Raw genomic sequence first — 24240 nt, forward strand, 5'->3', positions numbered from 1 at the left:
TTTGGGGTGGTTACAATTGTAACAGTACTGCATTGGAAGTTGAGAAGGGTGTTGTCATTTTGGATCACAATTTGATGACTATTAACTGATCCGTGGTTAGTGACTAGTAACGGACATTTCAATGGCCGGGAGTTACTAGTTTTCATGGCATTAAGCTAGGCAGCCAAAGGTCCTTCATGGTGCCTTTCATGGTGCCTTTCATGGCATTAAGCTAGGCAGCCAAAGGTCTTTCATGGTGCCTTTTCATGGCATTAACTCGAGCAGCCAAAGGTCACGCCTGGGGCTATAGAGAGGCATCCTTTCTCTGTCTTCCATACATACAACACACAAAAAGCTCCACCGTTGTGCTGCGTTCCTGCTGCCCCGTTCCGGTTCTTGCGCGTACGAGCACCGGAAGAGTAGGCCTCCGAAACGCTGCTGTCCGTGAGTTCGCCTGCTCGGGTGAGCACGGCAATCACATTTTTGGGGAGTGTCGGCGGCGGCACGACTACTCTCTTCAATTCCTGTTCCCGGCGGCAACGTCAACTCCTTCCTGTTCGGGCGACGGCACGGCACGACTTCTTCCCAGCGCTAGGCGAACGAGCGTGATCGTCACTGCAACATCTCTGCACTACATCGAGCGGGACAACTACAACATCAAAGCACCATGTCGCTTTCGGGTGCTTTCGACTCTGCCGCTGGGTATGCTAATCTTATTCTCAAAATTGCAATTTTTGTGATTAGCATAAACACTGTGATTGACATGCTTTATTTGAGAGTTTTCACATATCATGCTTTGCTGGTTAGCACTAGTTTCATGTTCATGATGACTTTGATGATGAATTCCTTTGATAAGCACATATATGATATCATGATCATGCATTCCTTTGATAAGCACATATATGATATCATGATCATTCATTTCTTGTTTGCATCATATTTATGGAATAAATTAAACATGAAATTGCCTAGATTTCTAACAATTAAAAAACGTGATATTAGGCAATTTTCATCTGTTGGCTTTGCGGGTATGTTGAAACCACCGCCGTTTGAGGGCACTCACTACAAGAGATGGCGCCAGAAAACTATTCTGTGGTTGACCTCTATGTGTTACTTTTATGTGGTGACTGAGATGCCTGCTACTGTTCGAACCGTTGATGAGCAACGTCAGTTCGATCATGATGACACCAATTGTAAGGCTGGCTTGCTGAGTATCATTGGAGATTCTCTCATTGATGCATATATACAGTTTCCGACTGGTAAGGCTATTTGGGATGTTGTAACATCCCAAAAATCTAACAAAACTAAATCACGCGCTAATCCTTGTTTTGTCGTTGAGCTCGATCCCTTCTTGTTTCTTTTTCCGCCTGACTTCCCGATACCCCGAGGAACCGAGCCGGCACCCAAATCTTCCGCTGTCCCATCCCTGTTTGGCCCTCGGCCTGCGCGTCGCACGCGGCCGACACACGCGTGGCCGACCGCGGCCGCGATCAGCGCCGACGCGCTCGCCCCCCCTCTCTTTTTCCCTTCTCTTTCCCCTCCTTTTTCTTTTTCTTTTCTTTTCCCATTTTCTTTTTCTTTTCTTTTTCTTCTCTCTTCTTCCCTCCTCTCTCTCTCCCCTTCCTTTCTTCTCTGCCGCGCGCGCCTGGCCCGCGCCCTCCCCCTCGCCCCCTGCTCGCCCGACCGCGCCCCAGCTGAGCACGCCTTTCCCCCCCGGGCACGCCGCCCCTGGACCCCGCTCCGGCCACGCAGCGCACGCGCCGCCCTGCAGCGGCTCGGCGCGCACCGGCCGCGCCCCGCGCAGCTCGCCTTCGCCCCGCTCCCGGCCGCTGCACGCACCCACGCGCGCCCGCCTGACCCAACCCGCGCCCCGGCCGCCCGCTGCTCGCCGCGAACACCGCCCCCGGGCTGTGCCCACGCGAGCGCCTGTGCGCGTGCACGCCCCCGGGACCCCGCTCTCGCGCGCGCCGCTGCGCTCAGCCCGACCCTGCCTGCACGCCGCTCCAGCGCCGCCCACGCCCTGCTCCGCACGCCACGGCCGCCTGGCCGCTCCTACGCGCGCAGCGCCCCACTGTCCAGCCCCGCTCGCCCTGCCCACGACGCGTCCCGTCGACGGCCGAAGCTCCGACCCGCACGCGCACGCCGTCGCCCCGGCGCACAGCGCCGGCGACCACGGCACAGTGCCGCCTGCGGCGGTCGCCGCCTCGCGTCACTTCGCCGTCCACTGGTGCCATTGACGAAGCACAGCGCCGCCCCTCGAACCGTCACTTCACCAGCACGCATCCCGCCTCAACCCCCGTTGACACCCGCACAGAGCTTCGCCGTCCCCACCCCATTGACGCCGCTCAGAGCCGCCTCGCCGGCCGTCGCCCCGCTCTTACCCCTCCACCGCCTTGGCCGCCTATAAAAGGGGCCGCGGAGCATCCCCAAGTATCGCAACCACCACCCAGAGCCACCGCCGCCGCCCTAGCTTCTCCTTTGCTCCCCTAGCACCGCCGCCGCCTGCCTTGTAGCACCGCCGCCGCTGGCCGCCGTGGCCGAACCGCCACACGCCATCTCCGGCCGAGGTGAGGCAGGGGATCATCTCACCGCAGCTCCCTCTCTCTTTCCCCTCTACCCCGGGCCGCCGTCGAGGCCCAGGGCGGCCGAATCGGCCGCCGCCGGCGCGCCCCTACCCCTCCCCTATTTTCCCAGCGCGGGGGAGGAAGAGGACTGGCATTTTTGCCAGGAACCCCCTCCACTTTTCTATATTCACTAAAGAAACCCCACCCATTTAAAGCCTTTTTCAATTAAAACCCCTTCTTTTGTTATATTCCCAAAATAAACCCCCACCATATAAAGTTAATTACAACTAAGCCCCTAACCCTTTCAGATTAACCCAAGAAACTTCTAAAATATAAACCAAGCCCCTGCCTACTTAATCTTAATTACAATTAGGTCCCTGAACCCCTGTTTAGGGCCTAAACGCTCCCCTGACCTATCATTTTATGTGCCTAACGACCCCGGTTTAACCTAAAATTTTACCCCGCCTCTCCTAACTCAGTTTCGGCCATACCATTCAGAAACCATTCGAAAATAACAATCTATGCCCTATATTTCATGTGTTCCCGTTTCGAGCTCGACGACAAATCTTTGTTTTGATTGAATGTTTGTTTGTGTGCGCTGTAGACCACGGAGTGAACGAAGGAGAACCCGTTGACGAGCAGTGCTGTGAGCAGGTGAACGAGGACCCGATCCGCGACCCCGAGCCCGAAGGACAGGACTTCCCCGAAGGCTTTGAAGACGGCAAGTTCAATCCCATCCTTTGATGCATGTTTCTGTCCTAGTTTTTATAAACACAACCCAATGGCCTGTTTTATAAAGTTGCATATGTTTTACTTGTATGAAAACACGGTTGGATAGCCACCCCTTGATTTGTGATGACCATTCCTTGACCACCTAGATTAATGTCTGATTTTGCTTGGACGTTAATCGATATTAGAACGCTTAGGACTTTACTCATAATACTATCTGATTTATAAAGAAAATGTGTGCGTGTGGGAAGGGATAAAATGTGGATTTTCGAAAGATGAGTATGGGCGAGATGGACGGCATTTCTGTGTGATTTGCCGATTGGTGTGCTTATGCCTGTGTGGCTGGGCAAAGAAGGGAGATATCCATCTTGTCGTGTCTAAGGACCGAGTTGGTGTGTCATCTCACCTGACTCCACTATCGTGCAAACCACTCGACCGTTGTATGGGCAATGGCGTAGCATAAATCCCACTAGTTGGTGTGATAGCCATCAGGAGAGCTGAGAGCAACGGGTGACTAAGGAGAAGGGATAAGCCCCGAGTGACTTATGCCCGGTTATACCTAAGTGAACGGTCAATGACCCCTTGGTGCATCCCGTGATGGCTAGTCAGGCTTAGCTATGGTGGGTAATGGCTATGTTGGGATCTACACCGACACGACGGTGTTCGAGTTGTGGTATCCTACTTGTGGGTAAAGTTGCACACCTCTGCAGAGTTAAGAATCTATTCGAATAGTCCGTGCCCATGGTATTGGGCGAGTTACGGTGTGGTCACATAACTAGTGTTTCTCTGGGATGGGCTGGTGTGAGTTGTTTTGGAATTGGTCCCGGCAGTTGTGCCGTGTGCTACGTCAGACGGGGAGTCCGGTAGCAGTTTTAAAACCTGAACTCTGTGTTAATGCCAAAAACTGATTTCTAAATGGTTTTCTATAAAATAAACCCCTGCATAAAGTATCGCTTTTCGGCAAATTAAACCGTAACCTCATCCTTGATTTACCTATGCATATTATTCTGTTATAACCCCCTCCGTGGGTGTGGTTGGACTTGCTGAGTACGTTTGTACTCACCCCACTCTTACTTTTTTTACAGAAGAAGACCCGGACTTCGTACCAGACGACGCCGAGTAGGGTTATCGTTCTACACCCAACTTTACCTGTGGAACCGGCCCTGTTGAGATGCCTCCGCTGTCGCAGTACTCTGAGCCCGTAGTAGACCCTATGTGGTTCGCGATCTGGTGTTATGTCGTAGCCTGGTTAATTATTATTATCATCTGTATCGAGTGTCCGCCAAGGTTTGTAAGGTTTTGAACCATCTGATGTAACAAATGTGGCATCAGCCTCCTGGGACTGATGTTTTGTATCACATTTAAGTCTTCTCTTATGAGGGGACGCTTCAGGTGGTATCAGAGCCGTAGGTTGGCCGTAGGACGTGACCCTAGGAGCGAAACCCGTTTTCAGGACCTAGCATCTTAGGACTTTTCTATCCTTAATCCTTTCCTCACTCAAGCACTTACCTTTGGTTCTTGCCCTGTTCTAGATGGCTGACAATGGATGGATCGGCGGAATCTGTTTCGCAGAGCCCGGCCTTCCTAAGTTGTTAATACTCAGCCTGGAACGCATTGGAGTTGTGGATCCGCCAGAGTTTCTTTACCGGGAGTATGACTCCAAGGGCACTCTTCGGTGTGACCTGATGATCTTCATAGCAAGGAGCACCCGCTACCCAGATGTGGACCCTTGGTTCATCTCCACCACTAGATTCCGATTCCCGGATACCTATCGGAAAGCCGCCCGCAAAGCCCTACGACGTCTGCGTGTGATCTACAGGCATCACCTCCAGCGGACTCCTATGGGATTTTTCCCGCCGACTGAAGGAAGAGGACGCACATGGATTGCCAGGTTGAGAGGACTTGGAAGAGAAGAAGAAGACCTAGAAGACACGGTCTCTCACCTATCCATCTATCTCACCGGCCTGGATGAGCTCTATCGCGAGCAAGCAGCACAACTGAAACAGCAGGTCCACAGAGCAGAAAAAGCAACCCAGGAGATGGAGGAACAACGGTCGAGGACTTTCCATGCCGAGTATTCCCTAGCCGCCCTCCAAGTCCAAATGGATGAAAAAGAGGAAGAACTGGAAGAACAGCGAGCAAGAGCCACACGCGCCGAGGACTCGCTAGCCGCTCTCCAAGCTCGTATGCGGAGGTACGAGGCTCGCTGGGGAATAGGCGGATGGATAGAGGAGGACGAAGAAGAAGAACCCATGGAAACCCATTGGGATGTTGGAACTCAAACTGAAGAAGAAGAACCTGAAGAGACCCACTGGGATAAAGGAACTCAGACCGAGGATGACATGATGGATCAGCATCTCCCACTGAAGAAACGCCCTCTTAGGATCGAGGAAGAGTCTCCATGATAGGAGTTGTCTCCAAGCTAGAACCTTTGCTCTAATAACAATCATGTACCCATGAAGTTGTACCCCCCATGACGCCATAAATAAAAATCATCTACCCCCTTTGTGTACCTCAAATATTTGTGCAAGTTTTTCACCATATCTTTGTTTTCAGATGGCTGAGGAAGGATGGACCCAGGGCGACTGCCAAGCTGCACCTGGCTTCCCCAGCCTCTTGATCAACGCCCTGGAGAGCCTTGGCATCACGGAACGCCCAAGGTACTATAGCAGAGAGTACGAGCATCATGGCACTCTCCGCTGCAGGGTGATCCTAGTCGTCGCCAGAAGTGACCGCTACCCCGACATCCTGTCATGGCGAGTGACTGCTACAGGGTTTAGGCACCATGACACCTATCCCCTAGCCGTCAGGAAAGCACTTCGTTATCTGTGCCGGATTTTCGAAGGACACCTCACCCCCACACCAATGAGGTTCTTTCCACCAGCCATCAGGACACCAGTTTGGGAAGCTCGAATGAGAAGCCTGGAACGGCGCCGCCATGAAGAAGTCCTCCTGTACCAAGTAGCTACCTACCTAGCCTCCTTGGATCAGCTCTTTGACGAGCAAGCCAACTTGCTGAGGGAACAGACCCATCGAGCCGAGCAAGCAGAGCTCGCGCTAAGACTGCAGCAGATCCGAGCAGTCCAAGCCGAGGCAAGAGCCGCATCCGCGGTCAGCAGTGAAGCAGTTGCTCAGGAAAGCCTCAGGCAAGCCCGGGATCGGCGTATGCAAGAATGGGCTAGTAGTGGAACCCCAGTCCCGGCAATAGGAGAAGACCATGTTCTGCTCGGGACGCCCGTCTTTGGATGGGGACCACTCGTTGGAAACCCACTAGCCCCACCCGAGAATCCTGGAAGGTCTACGGCCGCCGCCGCAAGAGAAGCCGCAACGCAACCCCGGGAAAACGGAGGTCTAGAGGATGGCGTACCGGGACCACTCTTTTCCCCGGAGGTCGTGGGTACCTTTCCGAGGGAGGAACCCACTCAAGCCGATGAGTCAGCCTAAAGTGTTAGCGATCGTCAAGGGATGAAGCCGTGTGGTCCGAAGAAGATCAGTGCCCCTTTTCTTTTGTAGTTGTGTACCCGGTCGTGTAGTATGCGTTTGACCTTGCCCCTTGTTGTACCACCCTTGCTGTAATAAAGTTGCTTGTGCTTGTTGTTTGTGTTGATTGCTTGTTGACTGTGTGCTTGCCGGCAGTAAATAGATACTGCCTTTTCAAAAATACGACTTAACCAACTTAAACATCACCTAATCTTGGTCCCAATCCACTCGTTCTGCAGATGGTTTCCCGGAGCATCACAAGGGCCTCCCGAGTCAGGGACCCTGCAGCTGCTGATGCAGGAGTACGCCCTGACGGGCAAAACCATCCCCAGGAAGAACAAGAAGTGAGTCAGGGCAGAGGAGAAAATCATGGTGCACAGCTGCCACCACCACCACCACCACCACCTTTCGTGGACCTGGCACAAGTAATCCATAACCAGACTCTCATACTGGAGACACTGGCCAATGCTCTAGTGAACAGGCAGCCACGAGAGCAGACCTTTAATGACAAGCTGACAGCTTTTCTGAGGGCCAAGCCACCCACTTTTGCCGGATCCAGCAACCCCTTGGATGCAGATGACTGGCTCCGCGTGATCCAGAGGAAACTCGAGCCATTTGGGTGCCAGGATCGTGATAAAGTTCTTCTGGCAGCACATCAACTCACCGGGACTGCCTTAGCCTGGTGGGAGAATTACTGCGCTGCCGCCAGAGATGCCTCCACCATCACCTGGAATGAATTCGTGAGGGAATTCCGCCGTTACCACATCCCCTCGGCCACCATGAAGCGCGAGGCGGATGAGTTCCGCGCACTTCAGCAGGGGAATATGACGGTGGAAGAGTATACACACTAGTTTATGGAGCTGTCTCGATATGCGCCAGATGAAGTGAACGACGACGAGAAGAAGCTGGACATGTTCAAGAAGGGACTAAACCCAGAACTCAGGACCCTGCTCACCCCTCAGATCTATCCTGATTTCAACACCTTGATGAACAAGGCAATCCTCACCGAGAAGGCTAAGATTGATGAAAGGAAAGAAAACAAGCGCAAGTTTCTGGAAAGTAAGTCTCGCCAGCAGGATCGTTTTCAGAAAACCAGAAGTCTCAGCTACAACGCACCAATGTCCCAAGCCCCAATGCAGTACAAAACTCAGTCTCAAGTGACAGGACCACGGGCCCCTAACACACAGCCCAGAAGTCAGAACACCATGAGGGCCTCACAGAATAATGCGAGCCAGGTCACCAACAACAACAGCAACGTGAGAGCCTGCTTCAACTGCCGTGAGACGGGTCATTTCATCGCCGACTGCCCCTATGCCAAGAACAAGCCTGCTACTTCGGCTTTCTCCAATACAGTGAACGGACCCAAGCCAGTTCTGACCGGTGCCAACCGAGTGCCCCTCCGTGGCAACAACAACAACAACAGCAACCAGCAGAGGCAACCTCAGCAGTCTTTTGGACGAGCCCGTGTCAACCACATCGACGCACAGGAAGCTCAAGGAGCCCAGGGCGTAGTACTCGGTGAGTACCTAGTCAGCTCAACTCTTGCAACAGTACTGTTTGATTCTGGAGCATCACACTCATTCATATCCTCGAGCTTTGTGGAAAAACATAAAATACCTACGGTACTACTAAAAACACCCCTAATAACCCGGACGCCCGGAGGAGACATCAGGTGTCAACTGGGTTGTCTACGGGTAAGGATCAATTTAAGTGGGGTAGAGTTTCTAGCAGACCTAGTAGTACTTAAGTCGGAAGGGATAGATGTGATCCTTGGAATGGATTGGCTGAGCAAACAATGGCCTCATAGGTTGTTCGGACAAGGTAGTGCATCTAACAAACCCAGAGGGAGTCCGAGTGACCTGTCACACCCGGGAGAGTGGTGCAGACCCGATGGTGTTTAACATGGAAGCCAAGTCCTTGGAAGAAGTCCCAGTAGTAAATGAATATCCCGATGTCTTTCCCGAAGAACTTCCCGGTATGCCACCAGATAGGGACATAGAATTTGTCATTGACCTTGTCCCTGGGACTGCCCCTATAGCCAAGAGACCTTATAGGATGGCAGCCACCGAGTTGGCAGAATTAAAGAAACAATTAGAGGAACTACAACGAATTGGCTTCATCAGGCCAAGTTCGTCACCTTGGGGAGCCCCGGTTCTATTTGTCAAGAAGAAGGATGGAAGTATGAGGTGTGTGTTGATTATCGAGCACTAAACGAAGTCACTATCAAGAACAAGTATCCTCTCCCCAGGATCGACGACCTTTTTGACCAGTTAAAAGGAGCCAAGTATTTTTCCAAGATCGACCTAAGGTCCGGATATTTTCAGCTCAAGATTAGGGAAAGCGACATCCCGAAGACAGCCTTTGTCACCCGATACGGACAGTTTGAGTTCACAGTGATGTCTTTTGGACTGACAAATGCACCTGCCTATTTCATGAACCTCATGAACAAAGTGTTTATGGACGAGCTAGATAAGTTTGTCGTAGTCTTCATTGACGACATACTTATTTACTCGAAAAGCATTCAGGAGCACGAGCAGCACCTGAGGGTAGTTTTGGAAAAACTGAGAGTGCATAGACTATATGCCAAATTCAGCAAGTGTGAATTTTGGCTGGAGAAAGTAGCCTTCCTTGGTCATATTTTGACCGCAGAAGGAGTGGCAGTAGACCCCGAGAAGGTCGAAGCAGTATCCAACTGGCAGCCGCCGACCAATGTGAGTGAGATCAGGAGTTTTCTTGGATTAGCTGGGTATTATCGGAGATTCATTGAAGGGTTTTCTAAAATAGCCCGGCCCATGACAGAGCTGCTCAAGAAAGAAAAGAAGTTCACCTGGACGGAGTCGTGCGAAAGGAGCTTCCAGGAGTTGAAGCGAAGATTGACGACAGCCCCAGTGCTAACCCTGCCGGATATTCATCGGGATTTCGTCATCTATTGTGATGCGTCCCGACAAGGATTGGGTTGTGTACTGATGCAAGATGGGAAAGTCGTTGCATATGCTTCCCGTCAGCTCCGGACTCATGAGCAAAATTACCCGACCCATGACCTAGAACTTGCAGCCGTAGTGCACGCACTTAAGATCTGGAGGCATTATTTGATTGGAAATAAGTGTGAAATCTTCACCGACCATAAAAGTCTGAAGTATATCTTCACCCAGCCGGACTTGAACTTGAGGCAAAGAAGATGGCTAGAATTAGTCAAAGATTATAATTTGGAAATTCACTATCACCCAGGGAAAGCAAATGTAGTAGCTGATGCTCTAAGTCGGAAGTCTTACGGGCCTAAGAATGACCATTTACAAGAAGAAATGGCACGATTAAATGTGCACATTGTCCCTCGAGGCTCCAGCCAAGTGCTGAACGTTCAATCCACTCTGGAGGAAAGAATCAGGAAAGCCCAAAGATCGGACAAAGGACTGATGGAAATTCGGAGGCAAACCGGAGAAAATAAGGCCCCAGACTTTCGAGTTGATAATAAGGGAACGTTGTGGTATAAAGACAGGATTTGTGTGCCCCAGAAAGGAGATTTCAGGCAGATGATCATGGATGAAGCCCATAACTCGGCCTACTCAATTCACCCAGGATCCACCAAAATGTACATGGACATAAAACAGAAGTATTGGTGGAATGGGATGAAGGCAGATATTGCACGATTTGTCGCCCGTTGTGATACTTGCCAGAGAATCAAAGCTGAACACCAGAAGCCGGCAGGATTACTGCAACCCCTACCCATCCCGGTGTGGAAATGGGATGAAGTAGGAATGGACTTTGTGGTGGGCTTGCCCAGAACCCAGAAAGGACATGACTCCATATGGGTAATAGTGGATCGCTTTACTAAATCAGCTCACTTCATACCCGTACGGACCAACTATGACGGAGAGAAGCTAGCTAAGCTCTATATAGAGAACATAGTGAAATTGCATGGTGTGCCCAGCCGAATCGTTTCAGATAGAGGAACCCAGTTCACCTCTAGATTTTGGAAAAGTTTGCATAAAGCTATGGGCACCAAGCTGGACTTTAGCTCCGCTTATCACCCACAGACAGATGGTCAGACAGAAAGGGTGAATCAGATTATGGAAGATATGCTGAGAGCGTGTGTCCTCACTTATGGCAAAGATTGGGAACAAAGCTTACCCTATGCCGAGTTCTCGTACAACAACGGGTACCAAGCAAGCTTGGGCATGTCACCGTTTGAAGCTCTCTACGGAAGAAAATGCAGAACCCCACTGATGTGGTCAGAAGTTGGAGAACGAGCCCTAGTCGGCCCCGCACTCATAAAAGAAGCAGAAGAAAGAGTTGCCGAGATTAGTGAAAAGCTGAAAGCAGCCCAGTCCCGACAAAAGAGCTACGCCGACAAGAAGAGACGCGAAATAAGTTTCAACCCAGGAGATTTTGTGTATCTCAAGGTATCGCCTATTCGAGGAACCCGAAGATTCCAAGTACAAGGAAAATTGGCCCCTCAGTATATTGGACCATACCGAGTTTTGAAGAAAGTTGGAGCGGTAGCATACCGGTTGGAGCTACCGGAAGAAATGTCGGATATCCACCCCGTCTTCCATGTCTCGCAATTAAGAAAGTGTTTGAGGCTACCCGAGGCAGAGCATGTGCCGGTTGAAACGATAGATCTGCAGCCAGACCGGCGATATCAGGAAATACCGGTGAAGATCCTAGACACCGTCACCAGGAGGACCAGAAACTCCGAAGTACGAATTTGCAGAGTTCAGTGGAGCAGGCACGGAGTGAAAGAGGCTACGTGGGAACGCGAAGATGCTCTGAAGAAGGAATTTCCCCACCTATTTAAGGATCAGTCGAATCTCGAGGACGAGATTCATTTTAAGTGGGGTAGGTTTGTAACATCCCAAAAATCTAACAAAACTAAATCACGCGCTAATCCTTGTTTTGTCGTTGAGCTCGATCCCTTCTTGTTTCTTTTTCCGCCTGACTTCCCGATACCCCGAGGAACCGAGCCGGCACCCAAATCTTCCGCTGTCCCATCCCTGTTTGGCCCTCGGCCTGCGCGTCGCACGCGGCCGACACACGCGTGGCCGACCGCGGCCGCGATCAGCGCCGACGCGCTCGCCCCCCCTCTCTTTTTCCCTTCTCTTTCCCCTCCTTTTTCTTTTTCTTTTCTTTTCCCATTTTCTTTTTCTTTTATTTTTCTTCTCTCTTCTTCCCTCCTCTCTCTCTCCCCTTCCTTTCTTCTCTGCCGCGCGCGCCTGGCCCGCGCCCTCCCCCTCGCCCCCTGCTCGCCCGACCGCGCCCCAGCTGAGCACGCCTTTCCCCCCCGGGCACGCCGCCCCTGGACCCCGCTCCGGCCACGCAGCGCACGCGCCGCCCTGCAGCGGCTCGGCGCGCACCGGCCGCGCCCCGCGCAGCTCGCCTTCGCCCCGCTCCCGGCCGCTGCACGCACCCACGCGCGCCCGCCTGACCCAACCCGCGCCCCGGCCGCCCGCTGCTCGCCGCGAACACCGCCCCCGGGCTGTGCCCACGCGAGCGCCTGTGCGCGTGCACGCCCCCGGGACCCCGCTCTCGCGCGCGCCGCTGCGCTCAGCCCGACCCTGCCTGCACGCCGCTCCAGCGCCGCCCACGCCCTGCTCCGCACGCCACGGCCGCCTGGCCGCTCCTACGCGCGCAGCGCCCCACTGTCCAGCCCCGCTCGCCCTGCCCACGACGCGTCCCGTCGACGGCCGAAGCTCCGACCCGCACGCGCACGCCGTCGCCCCGGCGCACAGCGCCGGCGACCACGGCACAGTGCCGCCTGCGGCGGTCGCCGCCTCGCGTCACTTCGCCGTCCACTGGTGCCATTGATGAAGCACAGCGCCGCCCCTCGAACCGTCACTTCACCAGCACGCATCCCGCCTCAACCCCCGTTGACACCCGCACAGAGCTTCGCCGTCCCCACCCCATTGACGCCGCTCAGAGCCGCCTCGCCGGCCGTCGCCCCGCTCTTACCCCTCCACCGCCTTGGCCGCCTATAAAAGGGGCCGCGGAGCATCCCCAAGTATCGCAACCACCACCCAGAGCCACCGCCGCCGCCCTAGCTTCTCCTTTGCTCCCCTAGCACCGCCGCCGCCTGCCTTGTAGCACCGCCGCCGCTGGCCGCCGTGGCCGGACCGCCACACGCCATCTCCGGCCGAGGTGAGGCAGGGGATCATCTCACCGCAGCTCCCTCTCTCTTTCCCTTCTACCCCGGGCCGCCGTCGAGGCCCAGGGCGGCCGAATCGGCCGCCGCCGGCGCGCCCCTACCCCTCCCCTGTTTTCCCAGCGCGGGGGAGGAAGAGGACTGGCATTTTTGCCAGGAACCCCCTCCACTTTTCTATATTCACTAAAGAAACCCCACCCATTTAAAGCCTTTTTCAATTAAAACCCCTTCTTTTGTTATATTCCCAAAATAAACCCCCACCATATAAAGTTAATTACAACTAAGCCCCTAACCCTTTCAGATTAACCCAAGAAACTTCTAAAATATAAACCAAGCCCCTGCCTACTTAATCTTAATTACAATTAGGTCCCTGAACCCCTGTTTAGGGCCTAAACGCTCCCCTGACCTATCATTTTATGTGCCTAACGACCCCGGTTTAACCAAAAATTTTACCCCGCCTCTCCTAACTCAGTTTCGGCCATACCATTCAGAAACCATTCGAAAATAACAATCTATGCCCTATATTTCATGTGTTCCCGTTTCGAGCTCGACGACAAATCTTTGTTTTGATTGAATGTTTGTTTGTGTGCGCTGTAGACCACGGAGTGAACGAAGGAGAACCCGTTGACGAGCAGTGCTGTGAGCAGGTGAACGAGGACCCGATCCGCGACCCCGAGCCCGAAGGACAGGACTTCCCCGAAGGCTTTGAAGACGGCAAGTTCAATCCCATCCTTTGATGCATGTTTCTGTCCTAGTTTTTATAAACACAACCCAATGGCCTGTTTTATAAAGTTGCATATGTTTTACTTGCATGAAAACACGGTTGGATAGCCACCCCTTGATTTGTGATGACCATTCCTTGACCACCTAGATTAATGTCTGATTTTGCTTGGACGTTAATCGATATTAGAACGCTTAGGACTTTACTCATAATAGTATCTGATTTATAAAGAAAATGTGTGCGTGTGGGAAGGGATAAAATGTGGATTTTCGAAAGATGAGTATGGGCGAGATGGACGGCATTTCTGTGTGATTTGCCGATTGGTGTGCTTATGCCTGTGTGGCTGGGCAAAGAAGGGAGATATCCATCTTGTCGTGTCTAAGGACCGAGTTGGTGTGTCATCTCACCTGACTCCACTATCGTGCAAACCACTCGACCGTTGTATGGGCAACGGCGTAGCATAAATCCCACTAGTTGGTGTGATAGCCATCAGGAGAGCTGAGAGCAACGGGTGACTAAGGAGAAGGGATAAGCCCCGAGTGACTTATGCCCGGTTATACCTAAGTGAACAGTCAATGACCCCTTGGTGCATCCCGTGATGGCTAGTCAGGCTTAGCTATGGTGGGTAATGGCTATGTTGGGATCTACACCGACACGACGGTGTTCGAGTTGTGGTATCCTACTTGTGGGTAAAGTTGCACACCTCTGCAGAGTTAAGAATCTATTCGAATAGTCCGTGCCCACGGTATTGGGCGAGTTACGGTGTGGTCACATAACTAGTGTTTCTCTGGGATGGGCTGGTGTGAGTTGTTTTGGAATTGGTCCCGGCAGTTGTGCCGTGTGCTACGTCAGACGGGGAGTCCGGTAGCAGTTTTAAAACCTGAACTCTGTGTTAATGCCAAAAACTGATTTCTAAATGGTTTTCTATAAAATAAACCCCTGCATAAAGTATCGCTTTTCGGCAAATTAAACCGTAACCTCATCCTTGATTTACCTATGCATATTATTCTGTTATAACCCCCTCCGTGGGTGTGGTTGGACTTGCTGAGTACGTTTGTACTCACCCCACTCTTACTTTTTTTACAGAAGAAGACCCGGACTTCGTACCAGACGACGCCGAGTAGGGTTATCGTTCTACACCCAACTTTACCTGTGGAACCGGCCCTGTTGAGATGCCTCCGCTGTCGCAGTACTCTGAGCCCGTAGTAGACCCTATGTGGTTCGTGGTCTGGTGTTATGTCGTAGCCTGGTTAATTATTATTATCATCTGTATCGAGTGTCCGCCAAGGTTTGTAAGGTTTTGAACCATCTGATGTAATAAATGTGGCATCAGCCTCCTGGGACTGATGTTTTGTATCACATTTAAGTCTTCTCTTATGAGGGGACGCTTCAGATGTACTTGGGGCCGTTATGGCATTTCTGACGCTGGTTCTGAGCTGCACATCATGGAGCAGTTCCATGACTATCGGATGGTTGAGAACTGTCCGGTGGTCAAACAAGCTCATGAGATACAGGCACTGGTGAAGGAACTTGAGCTATTTGGGTGTGTGCTCCCTGATAAGTTTGTGGCAGGTTGCATGATTGCAAAGCTGCCACAATCATGGACTGACTTTGCAACATCTCTCAAACATAAGAGGCAAGAGTTTAGCACTGCTGAGCTTGTTGGGACTCTTGATGTTGAGGACAAGACTAGAGCAAAAGATGTTAAAGGCAAGAAAGTCGTTGAGGGGAGTTCTAGCGCACATGTGGTGCAAAAGAGTCGTCCCAAACCACATAAAAAAATTCAGCAAGAGCTTAAGCAGAAGCCCTCCACTTCTTTCAAAAAAGGGGGAAAATGACCAAGGAATAGATGAACTGTTTCACTTGTGACAAGACTGGGCACTTTGCGAGAGAGTGTCCGGAGGCTAAGTGGAAGCCTCCTGCAAAGAAATCAGTTAACACCATTGAGACTGAAGCAGCTACTTCTGGGTATGGTAAATTTTTACCTTCTGCATTTTTAGTTTGTTATTCACCTGATTGGTGGGTTGATACCGATGCAAATATTCATGTATGTGCTGACTTTTCCTTGTTTTCTTTTTACCAGGCTGGGCGGGCTGCCTCCTTGCTGATGGGGAATGGAGCGCGTGCAGCTATTCATGGTGTTGGTATGGTCGATCTGAAACTTACTTCGGGAAAGACCGTGCAGCTCAAGAACGTGCATCATGTCCCCTCAATAAAGAAGAACTTTATTAGTGGCTCCTTGCTCTATCGAGATGGTTATAAGCTAATATTTGAATCCAATAAATGTGTAATTTCTAAGTATGAAACTTTTGTTGGAAAAGGCTAGAAGAGCAGAGGCTTGTTCTACTTGTCTTTAGTTGATACTTGCTTTAAGTCTGTGAATAATGTGGTTAATAATATTGAGACTAATATTTGGCATTCGAGATTATGTCATGTTAACGTTGGCTGCATGTCCCGCTTAGCCAGTTTGAATTTTATTCCTAAATTTGATGTGGTCAAAAATTCAAAGTGCCATATGTGTGTTGAAGCAAAACAACCTTGCAAGCCTCACAAGGCTGCTGCGGCAATAGAGTTGGCACCGCTTGAATTAATTCATTCAGATATTTGTGAGATGAATGAAATATTGACCAAAGGTGGCAAAAAAAATTTCATGATGCTTATAGATGATTGCACTAGATTTTGTTACGTGTATTTATTGAAAACAAAGGATGAAGTGTTGTATTATTTTAATATCTATAAGGCTGAGGTAGAAAACCAACTTGAAAAGAAAATTAAACGGGTGCGTTCTGATCGCGGAGGAGAGTATTTTTCAAATGAATTTTCTGAGTTTTGCGCGGAGCATGGAATTATTCATGAGAGGACACTGCCATACTCACCACAATCCAATGGGATTGCCGAGAGAAAGAACCGTACTCTAACTGATTTGGTTAACGCCATGTTAGAAACTGCAGGACTACCCAAGGAATGGTGGGGTGAGGCGATTTTGAAAGCGTGTCGTGTCCTGAATAGGGTGCCCACAAAGAACAAAGAAATTACACCATTTGAGGAATGGGAGAAAAAGAGATTAAATCTCTCCTATCTGCGAACATGGGGTTGTTTGGCAAAGGTGCATGTGCCAATTAATAAGAAGAGAAAGCTTGAACCCAAAATCGTTGACTGTGTCTTTCTTGGTTATGCTATACACAGCGTGGATTATAGATTTTTAATAATAAATTCTAAAGTACCGGATATGTTTGAGGGTACTATAATGGAATCGAGAGACGCAGCATTTTTTGAAGATGAATTTCCCATGAAAAATACACCTAGCACTTCTAGTCATGATTCTATTTCTTTTGAGGATGTCCATGAACCGATAAATAATGATGATTTTGAAACTCATGTGGAAACTCCTGTGGAGGATAATAATACAGTCACTCGAAAGAGCAAGAGACAAAGGGTTGCAAAATCCGTTGGTGAGGAAAAATGAGACCTGATGGTACTGTTGAGAAGTACAAGGCAAGGCTGGTGGCTAAGGGCTATACACAAAAGGAAGGAGAAGATTACTTTGATACTTACTCACCAGTTGCCTGACTGATGACCATACATGTGCTAATATCCTTGGCTGCCTCACACGGTCTTCTCATTCATCAGATGGATGTTAAGACAGCTTTCTTAAATGGAGAGCTTGAGAAAGAGATTTATATGGATCAGCCTAATGGATTTGTGGCAAAAGGTCAAGAGGATATGTCGGTGTTTACTGCCAAGCCTGCTCAGGGATACCCTTAGCAATAGGGTTTGTAGGTAAGGATCGACGGCTCTGGAACTCGATGGTGCAAGGAACACAAAGATTTAGACAGGTTCGGGCCGTGAGTTGTGTAATACCCTACGTCCTGTGTGGTGGTCTGTATTACCTTAGGTGTAGATGTGTTTCGAGGGGGTCCCTGCCCGCTCTTATATATCCGGGGGGACAGGGTTACATGGAAAGTTCTAGCTGAGTACAGTTGGAGTCCTTCTACAACACGATCGGGTAGTTTCCTTGTACTGCAGCTAGTTCCACGCCTATTCGGGTAGTTACAAAAGAGGTAAGGTACATCTATGAGCTATCCCTTACTCTAGAACATTCTATGCCAGTGAACAGTCCCGCTGCCCCGGGTCTGACAAGCCCCCGAGCTCTTCGTAGCCAAGCTCTGCAGGCGTCGAATACTTGGCTGGGCGTCTTCGAGTACTTCGAGTAGTCAGAACATCCTTCTGGTTGCTTCTGATTCTTCGAGTAGTCCTTCAAGTACTTCTGCTTGCTTCGAGGCTGTGAGGTGCTCAAGCCCCGAAATCTTGATCATATATGGTGCACGAAATACTCGCGCTCCATATGGAGTAGCCCCCGAGCCTTAGGTTGAATCGTAGAATCAGACTAAGGGTCACTTCAGTCTTTTTCTTCTTCTTTATTTTTCAAAAAAATTGAAAAATAAATCTCTGATACATATATTCCGTAGCCCCCGAGTCTTGAATTTAAATCCCTCCATTTAGATTTAAGAATCAATGTAAACTCGTGGCAAAAACTGAAGACTTCCCTGAGAAGGAAAGAATCTGTCGGCATCTCCAATATTCACAAAATTGCCCCCAAAAACCGTATAAAGCCGGTTGAAAACTTCCAAGGGTTTTACCCCTTGAACTCCTGGCCGCCGTCAAACTCATATTCACATTCACCTCTTCTCAGTCAAAATCCAAGAGCCCCTCTCGTAGCCCCCGAGCCAAAACTCGTGACTTTGAGATGGCTCCCAAGAAGAACAAGTCCAAGATTGAAGAGGAAGCGATCGCCATTATGTCCACAGGTTGGCGTAAAAGCAAGATGTCTAAATCACTAGTCCGGGAGTTGGAGAGTATGGGTCTCCTCCAAGAGCAGGGCGTAAGCCAGTGGCGCGCTGGTGAAGGAGAAGATCACCCTATGGAAGGTGCCCTTGAGACCATTATGTTTCGCGATTTTGTAGAACGTGGTCTCCCTTTTCCCGTGTCAGAATTTTTCTATAGATTGCTTCAGTTCTGGGGAATTCAATTACACCATCTCACTCCCCAATCCATCTTGCATCTTTCAATTTTTACTCATTTCTGTGAAGCATTTCTTGGAATTCTCCCCCATTTCCACCTTTTTCAACATTTCTTCTTCCTTATTCCCATCCCTAATGCCACCAATCCCGCCGTCGTCGGGGGATGTGAATTGGTACTCCGCCCTGAGAACCGAGGCGAGTACTTGGCTTATGATCCGGCGGGTAAAGGAGCCGAATGGAAGAAGTTCTGGTTCCATGTTGGGAACTTTGAATTCCCACTTCCAGAAAGGACTGCTGGTGCCTCCGAAGTCCAGGAGAGCTGGTCGAGTAGAGGACATGTTGGCAAGCAAGTTGAAGCCATTCTTCGTGCAATAGCCATTGTTAAGAAGAAGGGAGTCACTGGAGATCATATGGTCTTCTCATTTATCAGTCGCCGGATGTAGCCTCTCCAGCTGCGAAAGCATCCTGCCTTTAGATATGAAGGCATGCAGGATCCCACTAGGATGTCCTCAGAGTCAATGGCTCAGTCTGAAGTAATAAAGAGATGTTGCAAAGTACTCGATAACTTCGACAAGTCTTTGACGCTTCCAACACTCTTCTCGGCACAAAATCCTCCCGAGAATGCCTAGGTACATGTTTTAGATACCATGTCAAGTACTTGTAGTTAACCATTTGTGATCTTTTGACTAATTCTTGGCCTTTTTTCTGCAGAAAAATTATAAATCCTGGTATTGCATGCCACCGACTTCTGTAAATGCTGATTCTGTAAATCCCGGATCAATGTTGCAGAGAAAAGTTCCTCGTCTTGATGCCGGCCAGTAAGTATATAATATTTTGTTGATTTTATCCTCGTTGCCTCAGCTTTCTTATTCAGAATCTTGCTTGGCTAGGGTCCAACATCTTCCGGCGCATGAGAAGAATCAAGTCCAAGACTTCCGCAACTGGGTGTCAAGTGGTTCAGAGGAAACTAGTCGATCAGCCCCCGAGTCCCCTGTAATTGGGTTGATTGAAACCCCAGCTGCCAGTTTGCCCAGTACAGACACAGCTGAAAAGCCAAGCGAGCCAACCCTTGAAGCACCTGAACATACTCCAGCTGCAGCTTGAAGGAGCCTCCAATGTTGGTGGGTCTGGGAGTAGTGGAGCAGAAGGGTCAAAAGGTCCTTCCGTTCGACTGGTACCATTCCAGTCTATGCCTCAGCCAGCCCAGGAAGAGTTGGGAAAGGAACTATTTGATGATCCACTGTTGTCTCTAGACAACATGAAGAAACTTGCAGATTATATGCAGTGGAGCTTTAAATTTACCAAGGTGAGTCTTCTGCCACGACTTGTCTTCGTCAAGTAGTTGTTGATGTCTGACCAGATTCGCCTTGTACGTCTCAGGATATAGCCAATCGATTTTTTTTGAAGTCTCATGCTTTATATAAGACTGTAGACAATCGAAAGATCTTAGAGGAGCAAAAGGCCATGATTGCCAAACGACTGGATGAAGCCCTTGCTGCTCGAAACAAGCTTTATGAAGCAAGTCAGCAGCATCATCTAGAGGTTTGTGACATGAAGCGCCAGATTAAGAACCTTGAAGAAGAAAGATCAACGCTTAAAGAGGAAAATTCCAGGCTTCAGAAGCAATTGTAGACTGCCCAAGCCTGTAAGCACTCGATCTTTTGTCTTGATTTTGCTTTGTCATATCAATTTCTAAGATATCTTCCCATCAGGTTCTCCGGAAGACCATACTCGACTAATAGCAGCATCTCAAGCTCTTGTGGATGTGGTTGATACTGGAGAAGAGTTGTCAAGTAGCAAGTCCTTGGTGGAGCATTTGGAAGAAGCTCCCCGGAAATTTTTTGATGTTATGACGGCTACTTCCAAGAATTATCTAACCCACATGATAGGAGTTGTCAAGTCATTCTTGCCTTAGTTTAATTTAGCTCCAATAGCTAAAGGAATAGCTCCCGGTTGCTCTAATGAGAAATTCCGAGAGTATTGTAAGGAATCAGAAGTGATTGTGGAGGAAATTCTGAAGAACATGGCAGAGTAGACTGTTTGTAACAACTCTTATAATCTTCATTGGATTTTTGTCGTTGTCCATAATTTGCATCCTGTTGGTGTGTCTTCAGAAGCATGATCTAATACCGTAAGATAAATATGAACTAATCGAGTAGAATACTTGAATTGAGTAATCCTTAAAGTTAATCATTTAGGGTGAGTCCCGTCAGACTACCCGATTTGAGAAACTTGTAAAGGTATCAATAAACTACTCGAGCAAGCGAGTAGTGTGTCCTTACCAAGGACTGGAGTAATCCGTAAGACAAAACTGTTAGGTACGAACCCCGTCGGGTTGCCCAAGACGTAAATATCATAGGAATATCCAAGGCTTACTCGAGAGTAAGGTGTCCTTTAACCAAGGACTGGAGTAATCCTTAAGGCAAAACTGTTAGGTACGAACCACGTCGGGTTGTCCAAGATGTAAATACCAGAAAGATATCCGAAACTTACTCGAGCGAGGTGAGTAAGGTGTCTAACTTGTAGACTGGAGTAACTACTAAGATTGACCTATTAGGGCGAACCCCGTCGAGTTGCCCAAGATGGACAAAATGTAGTAGTATCCACAACGTACTCGAGCAAATGAGTAGTTTTGCATTTACAGCAATGCTGGAGTTCCTCATAGTTGACCTGTTAGGATGAACTCCATCGAGTTACCCAAGATGGACAACTAGTAAAGGTATCTATAAACCTTCTCGAGCTAGGCGAGTAGGTTGTGCCCTTATATTAAGGGCAAGGATGTGGCTTGTGTAGTTATCCTGATGGAAAACTATATAAGCTATCCTGAACTGGGGATGCTGTCAGACGGGGAGATTGCCTTTAATGTAGTCGATATGCTGTTAAGGACCCTTGCTTCATTAAAGAAATCAATTGACAATACTAGATTGCTTGGTTCAAGGATAAAACTTGCGCAAGTGCTCGATGTTCCAGGAATTCGGTACCTCTTTGCCATCTGCATCAGTGATTCTGTATGAACCTGGTCTTGTAACCTTAGTTACGATGAAGGAACCTTCCCATCTGGAATTTAACTTGTGCAGTCCTGTCTCATCCTGAATTCGGCGAAGTACTAGATCTCCAATGTTGAAGGATCTTTGCTGGACGTTGCGATCATGATAGCATCTGACTCCTTGAAGATATCTAACCGATTGAGTTAAGGCGTTGACTCTGGCCTCTTCGACTGAATCTAACTCCAGTTGTCGAGCTTCATCTGCTTCTCCTTCTTGATAGGCTTCTACTCTTGGGGATCTCCACATGATATCAGCGGGTAGTATAGCCTCTGACCCATAGGTGAGGAAGAAAGGAGATTGTCCAGTTGCTTTGCTAGGCTAGGTTCGCAGCCCCCAGACTACATGAGGTAGTTCTTGAATCCATTTGCCACCTTTCTTGGTGTTGGCATCATAGAGTCTTTTCTTCAAGCCATCGAGTACTAAACCATTGATGTGCTCAACTTGTCCATTTGCCCGAGGATGAGCTACTGAGACATATTTGACCTCAATGCAGGAGTTGTCACAGAAATCCCAAAAAGATTGTGACGTGGAGTTGGAGCCAAGATCTGTAATAATGGTGTGAGGAAAACCAAACCGATGGATAATGTCGGAGATGAAGTCCACTGCTCTATCTGATGAGATCTTGACGATGGGCTTGTACTCGATCTTCTTGGTGAACTTTTCGACTGCTACTAGCACATGATTGAATACTCCTAGAGCGACGGTTAATGGTCCGATCATGTCCAAACTCCAACAGGCGAACTGCCATGATGGAGGGATTGTTATTAAGTTATGTGCTGGGACGTGAGTCTTCTTGCCGAAGAATTGGTAGCCAGGGCACCGTCTGACCAGGTCTTCTGCGTCCGAAACAGCTGTTGGCCAGAAGAATCCTGACCTATACGCCTTGCCGACTAGTGTCTTTGATGCAGCGTGGTTGCCGCAAACTCCTTCGTGTATTTCTCGGAGGATGTCTTTGCCTTCTTCAAGGGTAACACACTTCATGAGGATGCCTGAAGCAGAGCACTTGTATAGGTTGTCACCAACCAGGACGAAACCCTTGCTACGCCTAGTGATGCGGGCAGCTTGCGCTTTTAGGATCGACGTGCGGTGGAACCTTGAACTCCTTGATGAAGTCGATAAACTGAGTCCGCCAATCTTCTTCAATCATCAACACTTCTCTGACTGTGGCCGGGGCCTCCGTGTTAGTGGCTTGTTGGCTTTGTTCCTTGACTGATGGGTGGTGAAGTTCATGGACAAAAACTCCTGGTGGAACAGCTGCTCGAGTGGACCCAAGTTTGGAGAGGACATCAGCTCCCATGTTGTTATTGCGATCGACGTGGTGGATTTCCAATCCTGAGAACTTGTTTTCGAGCTTTCTGATTTCTGCAATGTATGCGTCCATTGTATCCTTGTTGACGTCCCATTCTTTATTGACTTGCTGAACGACGAGTAGAGAATCACCGTAGACAAGTAGTCGCTTGATGCCGAGAGATACTGCTAGTAGGAGGCCGTGGAGCAATGCCTCGTATTCAGCTTCATTATTGGAGACCTTGAACAAGATTTGGAACACATACTTCAATTGTTCTCCCTTGGGGGAGATGAACAAAACTCCTGCGCCGTCTCCATCGATCTTGAGTGAGCCATTGAAGTACATCATCCAATGCTCTGGAATGTTCTGGGGTGCTGGAATTTGAATTTCCCACCATTTAGCAAAGAAGTCGACTAGTGCCTGTGATTTAATTGTTGTTCTTGGCTTGAAGTTGATTTCCAAAGCTCCCAGTTTAACTGCCCACTTTGAGATTCGTCCAGTGGCATCCCGATTGTGGAGTATATCCCCCAATGGGAAGTCAGTTATGACTGAGATCTTGTATTCGTTGAAGTAATGCCGGAGCTTCCTAGAGGTGATTAGAATTCCATACAGAAGTTTCTGAATTGATGGATATCTAACCTTTGATTCAGAGAGTACTTCGCTGATGAAGTAGACTGGTCTCTGAACACCGTAAGCGTGGCCTTCCTCCGGGCGTTCCACTACTATCACCGTACTGACTACATGGATAGTCGCAGCGATGTAGAGGAGTAATTCCTCACCGGATAGTGGAGCTGTTAGAATCGGCGGTGACTGGAGATGATGCTTGAGATTCTCAAGTGCTTCCGCGGCTTCTGTAGTCCACTCGAATTTATCTTGTTGCTTTAGGAGTTTGAAGAAGAGTAATCCCCATTCGCCAAGCCTGGACAAGAATCGATTCAAGGCTGCCATGCAGCTTGTAAGCTTCTGGATGTCCTTGATGGTAGCTGGAGTGTCCATGGCCATGATGGCATTGATCTTCTCTAGATTAGCCTCAATTCCTCAGTTACTGACGATGAATCCGAGTAGTTTTCCAGAGGGTACACCAAAGACGCACTTAGTTGGGTTGAGCTTCCAGCGGAATTTTCGGAGGCTGTTGAAGGTCTCTTCCAGGTCTGTAATGAATTGATCCTGGGTCTTTGTTTTGACAACGACGTCATCAACATAGGCTTCAACATTGCGATGTAGCTGATCGGAGAAGCACAGCTGTATCGCACGCTGGTAGGTAGCGCCAGTGTT

Source organism: Panicum virgatum, chromosome 8N (assembly GCF_016808335.1).
Source record: "Panicum virgatum strain AP13 chromosome 8N, P.virgatum_v5, whole genome shotgun sequence".
In the NCBI taxonomy this organism is placed as follows: domain Eukaryota; kingdom Viridiplantae; phylum Streptophyta; class Magnoliopsida; order Poales; family Poaceae; genus Panicum; species Panicum virgatum.